Source organism: Leucopleurus acutus (genome assembly GCF_964270905.1).
Source record: "Leucopleurus acutus genome assembly, chromosome: Y".
In the NCBI taxonomy this organism is placed as follows: domain Eukaryota; kingdom Metazoa; phylum Chordata; class Mammalia; order Artiodactyla; family Delphinidae; genus Leucopleurus; species Leucopleurus acutus.
This window is the reverse complement of record NC_139164.1, coordinates 1,476,347-1,486,119: the sequence shown is the minus strand read 5'-3', so window position 1 is coordinate 1,486,119 and position 9,773 is coordinate 1,476,347. Positions and strand designations below refer to the sequence as shown.

The 9,773-nt window shown below is 54.7% G+C and overlaps 1 protein-coding gene across 2 annotated transcripts in view; it reads left to right on the top strand.

The window, feature by feature from the left end:
• The first annotated feature begins 2,985 nt into the window (after positions 1-2,985).
• Positions 2,986-9,773, top strand: part of LOC309978869 (E3 SUMO-protein ligase ZBED1-like) — a 31,807-nt gene continuing 25,019 nt past the window's right edge. For both annotated transcript variants that reach the window (XR_014327147.1, XM_082865517.1), the window contains exon 1: positions 2,986-3,127. The gene's annotated coding sequence lies outside the window, so the exon portion shown is untranslated. The remainder of the gene's footprint in view (positions 3,128-9,773) is intronic.

Sequence of the window (9,773 nt, the reverse complement as noted above, 5' to 3'; positions counted from 1 at the left end):
GTTGCTGTGGTTTAGTGTGTGGCCAGCATCACTGAAGCCCCCTTCTCTAGGGCCAGGGGCCTCTAGGAACTGATCACCCGTGATGTTTCAGGATCTGACTTCCTCGGGGCCATTCTATGGTCACCTTTGCGGCTTCCGTAAGATATATTAAGATTTATATTTTAAGACAGTTCTGGTAGAAAACTTATTTTCCATGCTGCATGCATTATTTATATTTATTCATTATTATTATTATAGTCTTCCCCCCACCCCCCGATTTTAAGAGCAGTTCAAAAGGACCCCAAATATAATCAGCACCTTGTACTGTGCCAGGGGCGCCTGATGGTAGATGTTGGCCTCTGGGTCAACCAGATGGCTGCTCTCGCCCTGCTTCCTGGGCCTCTACTAGGGGGCCCCATTCTGCCTAACCTTCTTTTCCAGGGGGATGTCCTGCCCCTCACCTGGAGTTGTCCCTCCTCTTCTGGCCCAGGTGAACCTACCTTCAGTGGTGGCATCCTAAAATCCTTGAAGGGACGGGGATTTGTCAAGCATGGTGGAGGAGACCAAGGATACCTCCCAAAGGTGTCCAAGCCAGAATCCCCTGGAACTTTATATGGCACAAGGGACCTTACAAATGTAATTAAGGTATGGACCCTAAAATAGGGGGATGATCCCAGATTAACCTGGTCCCTGCTCCATTCTAATCCCATGAACCCTCAAAAGCAGAGAACTTTGGCTGGAGCGGGAGAGATGTGACAGACGGGAAGGCGAAGAGATGCTGAGGGTGGGATCTAGGTGACACCTGCTCAGACCAGAGACAGGATCCTATCCTCCCCCCCCCACTGACCACCAGCGTAGAGGCGGGGACTTCAGCCCTACAACCACAAGGAACTAGATTCTGCTGTTAACCCAAATGAGCTTGGAAACAGGCTCGTCCAGATCCACTCCCTTGGGAGCCCAGTGGGTAGACATCTCAATTTGACCTTGTCAGACCTTGAGAAGAGACCCACAGGCAAGACTTCTCACCTACAGGGCAGTGAGATCCTATGTTGGTGTTTGTTCGAGCTGCTACGCGTGGGGTGATCTATTACAGGTGCCATAAAAGTCAAGTGCACTTGCAGCATCAACATTCTAATGAGTTCCAGGCTCTCTGAACTGGGGGTCGTGGCTGGAAGCACCTGGTGACGGCCCCAGCCCCTCCATTCACCGCTCCAGAAACCACGTTAAAACACACGCTTTGGGGAGACTGGGCAAGAGGACAGGAGGCGTCAGCTGGCATTGCTGTGCCCCCACAGATAACATGCCTGGCAACGGGCCTTTCTTTCTGGACAAACACCCAGGGACAGGTCCACGCCCCCACTGTTCCCTGGGCTCCACCTGCTTCTAGGTCCTTCTTATTCTGTCGCTGTGGCCACACCTGGGGCTCTTGCGGGAACCCCTGGAGGGTGGCAGCTGTGGAGGACTTCCCTGATGCTCTGTTCTGGGCACACCTGGGCACGCCTGGCACACCTGGGTGCACCTGGGCACGCCTGGCCAAGAGGGGCAGCTGATACCATGGTCTTGCCAGGGATCCTGGGAAGGCTTCCTGGCCTCAGTTTTCTCATCTGTAGGACAGAGGGTCCCAAAGACCGGAAGGACCCTCCTAACCGAGCCTTGGATTGCACCAAAGAGGTCTGTATGCTGAACATCTCCAGGTGGCCTGAGTGGAGGGGGGCAGCCTGCACCTCGGGGGTGAACCCCCAAGTCAGACCAGCTGGGTTCACTTCCTGTGGCGATGGGGGGAGACCCAGAGTCCAGGTGTGGGGGTCACAGTTACAGAGGGTTGTGGAGTGTGGGATCGTGGGTCCTAGCGGGGACAGGAATCCTGGTGGGGCTGGGGTTGAGATCCTTGGTCCTGGGTGCTGGCGGGCGCTGATGGTGGTGGTGGGGGAGGAGGTCTCTGCTGGTGTGTGTATGAGGGGTGCTGTCCAGTAGGTGTCCGAGTTGGGGGGATATGGATGTGGTCCAGGGTTCTGGTGGGTATTAAGGTCCCTGTAGGGTCTGGGGTTGCCAGGTTTAGGGTTTCTGTAAGGTTCTGGATAGGGGTCTGTGTGGGGTCTTACTGGGGGTCTGGGTTGGGGAAGTGTGGGGAGGGAGGGTCCTAGCTGTGATCTGGGCGGGGTCTGTGGTTCTAGCGGGGGTCAGGTGGAAGTCTGGGCGGGGGGTTCCACGCTCCAGGAGGGATCCACGTGGGAGTCCATGGTCCTGTCTGGGGGGCCTGGGGCTCTGTTGTGGAGGTGGGCAATAGCCTAGCGGGAGTCCGCGGTCTCAATGGAGGGTCTGAGGTCCAAGGGGGCTCTTGTGGTCCGAGGGCCGGATTGGGGGTCCCGGGCAGGAGTCCAAGGTCTGGGTTGGGTCCACATCTGGGTGGGGGTCCTGCAGCCAGGCAGGGGTCCTGGGGATCTGGGCGGGGTCTGTGGTCTGAGCGGGGGTCCGGGGTCAGGAGGGGTCCCAGGATCCAGGCAGGGAGGGGCCCCGGGTCCGGGCGGGGGTCCCTGGGGTCGGGGGGTTCCCTGGGGTCCTCGGTCTGGGCGGGGGTCCCTGGGGTCGGGGGGGTGGTCCCTGGTATCCTTGGTCTGGGTCTCTGGGGTCGGGCGGGGGTCCCTGGGGTCGGGGGGGGTCCCTGGTATTCTTGGTCCGGGCGGGGGTCCCTGAGGTCCTCGGTCCGGGCGGGGCTCCCTGGGGTCGGAGGGGCGTCCCTGGGGTCCTTGGTCCGGGCTGGGGTCCGGGGCCCCGGCGTCAGGCGGAGTCCCGGGGTCCGGGCGGAGGTCGTCAGCCGGGAGGGGTCCGCGGTGCGGGCGGGAGTGCCTGTTCCGGGCCGGGGTCGGGGGTCCGGGGCCCGGCGCCCCGGGTCAGGCGGCGTCCTGGGGTCCGGGCGGGGTCCGGGCGGGGTCCGGGGCGGGCGCGTGGGCGCGGGGGGCGGGCCGGCGCGGGCGCGTTTCCGCCGTCCGGCGGGGCTCTGAGTCCCGCGGGCGGCGCGGAAGCGGCGGCCGGGCAGCCATGTCGCTTTTGTCTGCGGCGCGGGCGGCCCTGCGAGTGTACGCGGTGGGCGCGGCGGTGGTCGTGGCGCAGCTGCTGCGCCGCCGCCTCCCGGGCTTCGCGGAGCCAGGTCAGCGGCCGGCGGCGGGCGGGGGCGGCGGCGCCAGGGGCGGGCGGGGGGCTCGCGGCGGCGGCGGCGCCCGGCCGGGGGCGCGCCCCTCGCTCGGCCGGGACCCCCGGGGTGGGGGGGGAGCGGGGAAGGGGCGCGGCGCGGCCCCGCGTGCCCTTGACCCCGGCCGCCGGCCATGGCGCGCCGCGCCGGGCGCTCCCGGAAGCAGGGCCGGGCGGCCGCGGGGGGGAGGGAGGGGCGCCGTCCCCACGCGCCCCTCCCCCGCTCCGCGCATCCCGGGCCGGGGTCGGCCCGGGGGTCCGCTCCCCCCGCGCACTGCGGGCCGGGGTTCCCGGGGTCCCGCGCGCCCCGCAGCCCCGCGGCCGGGGCGAAGGAGGGGGCGCTCGAGAGCCGGGCCGCGCGCAGGGTCAGGTAGGACGGGCCTCCCCGGGGTGGGTGGGGGACGCCGGGCGCGCTCGGGGGCGCGGCGAGGCCTGGAGGGAGGGGCTTCCGTTCTGGGGCACCTTGTTCCTCTGGCCCCCGCGACCTCCGCGGCGTCTCCGGTCCCAAACTCTCCGGGGACCCGTTCGCGCTCTTCACGCACGTTGGGGACCTCCGGGGAGCGGGGGGTGGCGGCGATCCGTCTGGGGCTGTGTCTGGTCGCAGCGGCGTGCTCAGGACGTAAAACGGGGAAACCTGTAGGAATCTCTGTCTGCCCTAATTTGCAGGAGATCACACTCACCCTAGGCTACGCGAGCATACATGACATTGTATTTTTAGGTGACAGATGACTACTTTCTAAAACAAAGTATTCGGTGGGAAGAGGTGCTGTGTCACCTCGTGGCCGGTCTCTCTACTGTGTGGCCTAAGGGGATAGATGGAGTCTCAGTTTCACCCGTGTTTCCACCCTATTGACCTGGCACCCCCAGCAGCGTCTGGGCAACACCCCTGAGACGCGGGGGTGAAAAAAAAGGCAAAGAACATGTGACTTTGGTTGTGAAAATACTTGAGAATCGCTCCACTCCCCGACGGCAGGGGCGCTGCTGGGGCCACACTTTGCAAACCTGCAGCTCCGACCAGGAGTAGATATTTTTATATGAGCTCCACCCTCCCAGGCCTCCATCAAAGGGAAATACATCTTCCAGGTTTATGTGAGGTGAGCATTTGGTTTTCTGATAAGCTGGATTTCAGTATTTTTTATTAAAAAAAACCACATTGAGAGCAATCAGAAATGAACAGAGGGTAAGACCCCAGCCAGTACCTGGGGCTCGGGGGTGGGGTCCGCATAGTCACCTTTGAGATCAGGACTGGCTTGTACACAGTGAAGACGTATGGAAAGCTGTCCCAGGTTGCCCCAAATGGCTCCAGGTTGTGGAGCGCACCACTCCGAGCAGTTTTGCTCCCAGACGGGTCTGGCTGTCTCGCCTGGGAGCCCGTTTAGCCGCTCGCAGAAAAGACAAGTTGAGGATGGAATTTAGACTTGTCGGTGTTATCGCAGCAGCACCCCAAAATGCGTGCCTCGGAAACGTGTTGGAGATGCATCCAACCTGAGGGCTTGCCCTGTGGTTTCCACCTGTTGACTGATTGAGAAAAAAAAAAAAGTCGTGGAAAGGCAAACCAGCCATGAGGCCATGGGTCAGCCGAGGGCATCCTTATTCCGGCTTTTGCAGAGGGTTGATTCATCCAAAGATGGACTTGCTGGGCTTGCTGTGTGCGAGCCACGTGGTCTGTGGGGTTAGAAATCATTTTAGGTGTGGGTGGAGGAGTGAACGAACATCCGTCCCATGTGCCAGGTGGTGGCCGGTGTCCCAAGTGGCCCTGTTCCTCTGCTTTTGGACCCATTTTTTTATTTGCCCCTAACTGGACTTAACCTTTGCGGGGGAGGAGACATTGAGCTTTGCCCCGGTATGGAGCTAAATAAACAGTAACCAGAGGCCCCGTTCACATGAAGAGTAGCTGGGCTTTGTTGTTCTTAAACATCAGATGTTTTCTTTTTTTAAAAAAAATAACTTATATAGTCTATATAAATAAAAACGTGAACAGTATAAAATAGTTGATACGGAAATATTCTCTTATTTATATATTCTAAACGGATAACGACAGACCACAGCGGTGATTATTGAAGTGCACTTGGTATTGTGAAAGTTCTTTGCTAACCCACCGTGAGCGGTCAGGTCATGCCTCAGATTTACAAGTACCTTGGTTACGAGTTTGCTAATAGTTGCATGTCAGATCTTCAGTATCTAGAGAATCTGTCTATAGATCGTCTCAGCGTTTTGATGAGTTGCTTGTGCACACTGCACGTGTTTAATGCAGTTATATAACTTTTACTGGGACTCCTTAGATAAAATGGAGCTGTCTCACATTTATGACTGTCGCTTTGCAATTGTGGGTGGTCCTGCACATTTTATCCGGTGGGGGACAGGCGTGTGGTGTGAGTTCAGGTGGATTCTATGAAAAGGTGAAGGAAGATGCTGAAAAGGTAACCCACCCCTGAATGTAACCTTAAAATGCGCTCTCTGTAAACAAGATCATTACAAACTCATGATCGTTGCAGGTTGTGCCTTGATAGAGACGTGTGTAAGCAAATGAAAACTTCCTGTGACAGACCCTGATTTCCAGATTCTCTATGGCGATTGTCTGTTACAAATTAAATGTCTCTGATGCATCAGTTTTGAAAGGGAGAGAAAGTCATCCAGATGTGTTTTACAGGGACGTTCTGATACCACACGGACATTTCCCTTAAGAATTCTGTTGGAAATAGGAGGTAGGTCTGGAAATGGACTTCTGCTGATGGGCTGACACCCCCAAAAGATGTCAGCTGGCCCACTTACGAAGCTATTTTAGGGTGGATCCTGGTGTTCAAACTGCAGGGTTTTTAGAAACCGATAAAGAGGACGTTATTTCTCGTTGGTGTTGTGTACATATGAACGGTTGGGGGTTGTGGATCCAGGGAGGTGAAACCACAGTTTTCATGATCTTAGGAGTTTTTGACTCTTAAAAAAAAATAAGTACTCCCCCCTGCCCCCCCAAGAGCTTTTTTAAAAATAAATTTCTAAATTTTTACTTTTCGGCTGTCCCACGCAGCATGTGGGATCCTAGTTTCCTGACCAGGGATCGAACCCATGCCCCCTGCCTTGGAAGCGTGGAGTCTTAACCACTGGACCTCCAGGGAAGCCCCAAAGAGCTTTTGTTTGTGTGGCTTTGACTTATCCATATGGATCCTCTTCACTTACATGTTAATTAAATTTAAATTTATTTGAAATGAAAAAAAAGGTGAACAGAAATTTGAAACAGAAATTTACAACATATATTTCAAGTAACATAACAAGTCACTTACATGTTATTCCCAGTAACATTTTTTCCCAGTGAAAAATAACTATAATCTCCAACACAAACAAACAAAAATCAGGGAGAGTGGCCCTGTTCCTGGTTCTTGCCAGTTTCCTGAAGTACCGACTGGGAAGAATGCAGCTGGTTCTCCACTTGGTGGCTTCATCCTGTGTCTTGTGACATGTTCCTTGTGTTGGTGAAGCCGATTGGGAAGATCTGGCTGGTGTCTCTGATGTGAGAAAAGGCAGGACCTCGCCACGTCCCTGGCAGTGTCGTGGCGATGGTCCCCCCCAGAGATGCTCAGGCCGCCCTGTAAGAAGGACCCTGTGGAGAGGGTGCTTTGACAAAACCTTGATTCCTGACTCTGACGGGAGATGTAGACCTTGCCCTCCGGACACTGGAGGGTGGCTTTGTGCAGCCGCCTTCAACGTATGTGCTCAGAACCCTCCTACCGTGTGTCACCTCCTTGGAGGTTCTGACATCATTGGCCCGAAGGAGGTGAAGCCGCAGGGGGAGGCCCTGCGGGCGGTGCCTCCCTAGGTTGTCACTGTGTCAGGGCTGCTTCCTGCTTTGTGGGCAGAAGTTTGCGCCAGGATGGCGCTGGACTCCTTCAGCCAAATCACAGCAGTAATTCATCGTCATCATCCAGGTGTAGTCGGATCTGAGAAAACTGAATTGCGTGGCCCGCGCGGGATGTGGCGGTTCATATTCCAGAGCCCAGGTGTCGTGCCTGCTGTGCAGTTCCCATCGCTTTTGGGGACCACCTTTCCCACGCTCAGGTGCCCCATCCTGGCTTGGCTGTAGGATGTGCGGTTTGGGGGTTTCCTCTTTGTGAAAGTCCTGGCTGTATCGGATCCCCTCCCCCTGTCCTGGAGACTTTGGGCCTCACCTCTGAGCAGTACATCCTTCTGCCCCATCCCTGGCTACCGACGTGCCCCTTAAAGCAGCCCCCCCAAGTGTGACCTCTCCCTGAAAGCCTCAGGTGGGCCCTTCTGGCCGCAGGGCGCCCAGCACCAGGGGTGATGTTGCCACTCATAGCTTTCATAGTTGTGTTCTCATCAGCAGAGCGTGCAGGGGCGGCTGTAACAAAGTACTTAAAATCATGGAAGTTCATCCTGTCTCTTTCTGGAGACCAGAAACCCGAAGTCGAGGTGTCCCAGGGCCGCGCTCCCTCCGGAGGCTCCAGGGGAGGGTCCTTCCCGCCTCTTCCAGCTTCTGGGGGCGCCAGGCGTCCCTGGCTTCTGGCCGCGTCCCTCCCGTCTCTGCCTCTGTCTTCCCGGGGCTTCTCCTCTGTGTCTGTGTCTCTCCTCTTCTGTGTCTTGTAAGGACCCTGTCATTGGATGTAGGGCCACCCTCCTCCAGGGGGACCTCATCTCAGACCCTTCCCTTCATCACCTCTGCAATGACCCTGTTTCCACATAAGGTCCCATTCTCCGGTTTTGGGGGGACGTGAATTTGGGGAGGCGGGCCGCTATTGAAACCACTGTCGTTGTTACTGGGTTTTGGCTTTGAACATACGCCCCACACTCAGAAAACGCCTGGTTGGTGCACTTTGTGATTTAACGCCCTGAGTGCTGTACAGGGGGTTGAAAGCTTGCAGACTTAACCCATTTCAGGGGGAAGTCTGTTCCATGGACATCATTTGAGGAAATCAAATAAGTAATAAAACTAACATTCATGCTCTTAAAGCGTATCTTTTTCTCTCTGTGTCTAGGCATATGTATGTATATTTGTTTATGATTATTAAAAGTTTCTCTTTTTTTTTTAAATTCATGCTCATGCCTAATTCGAAATTTTCTGCTATTTCTTTTTTTTCTGTCTTTTTTGAAGATGTTAGGGGTAGGAGTTTCATTAATTAATTAATTTATTTTTTCTGTGTTGGGTCTTCGTTTCTGTGCGAGGGCTTTCTCTAGTTGCGGCGAGCGGGGGCCACTCTTCATGGCGGTGCGCAGGCCTCTCACTATCGCGGCCTCTCTTGTGGCGGAGCACAGGCTGCAGACGCGCAGGCTCAGTAGTTGTGGCGCACGGGCCTAGTTGCTCCGCGGCATGTGGGATCTTCCCGGACCAGGGCTCGAACCCGTGTCCCCTGCATTGGCAGGCAGATTCTCAACCACTGCGCCACCGGGGAAGCCCAAAAGTTTCTCTTTTATTGAAGCATACTTGATTTGCAATATTGTGTTAGCTTCAGGTGTATAGTACAGTGATTCAATTATACGTATATATTCAGATTCTTTTCCATCATAGGTCATTACAAGCTATTGAATGTAGTTCCCTGTGCTATACAGTAGGACCTTGTTGTTTATCTATTTCATATATAGTAGTGTGTATCTGTTCATCCCACACTCCTAATTTATCCCTCCCCACCTTTCCACTTTGGTGACCACTAGTTCGTTTTCTACGTCTGTGAGTAACAGCCAGCTTTTAAGAAAACTCAGCTGCCCTTTTGGGTGTCCTGGCCCCGATTGGCAGCTCCGGGAAGCCGAATGTGTGGGCATCACCAACAGTGGGAACCCGGGGACCTGGCCTTAAGGTCGTCTTCCCCACTGACAGCTGGGCAGTGCTGCACCACAGCTCGTAGGTGTCTCTGTGCCCAGGTGTGAGTGCCCACGGTGGGCATTTTGAGAAGTTCCAGGGGTTGAGAAATCCATTATTGCCCCAATCTGGTTCCTGATGCCAGATGCACCTAGGAGAAAAATAGAGGGACGTCCCTGGTGGTCCAGTGGGTTAGACTCCGTGCTCCCAATGCAGGGGGCCCGGGTTCGATCCCTGGTCGGGGAACTAGATCCCGCATGCCTCAACTAAGACCTGACACAGCCAAGATAGATAGATAGATTAAAAAAACAAAACAAAACAACTGGAGCATGTGCAGTGCAGAAAGTAATATTTTTAACTTTCTTTAATTGATATAAGTTAATGTACAATATTATATAAGTTTCAGGTGTACAACATAGTGACTCACAGTTTTTAAAGGTTATACTCCCTTTATAGTCATTATAAAATATTGGCTGTATTTCCTGTGTTGTACTATATATTCTTGTATCTTATTTATTTTATACCGAGTATGATAGTTCGTTCTTCTCAATCCCCTTCCCCTATATTGCCCCTCTCCCTTCCTTCTCCCCACTGGTAACCAGTAATTTGTTCTGTATATCTGTGAGTTTGCTTCTTTTCTGTTATATTCACTAGTTTAAAAAAAAAATTTTTTTTTGGATTCCACAGATCACTGATACCATACAGTATTTGTCTTTCTCTGTCTGACTTATTTCATTAAACATAATAATCTCCAAGTCCATCCATGTGGCTGCAGATGGCATGATTTCATCCTTTTTTATGG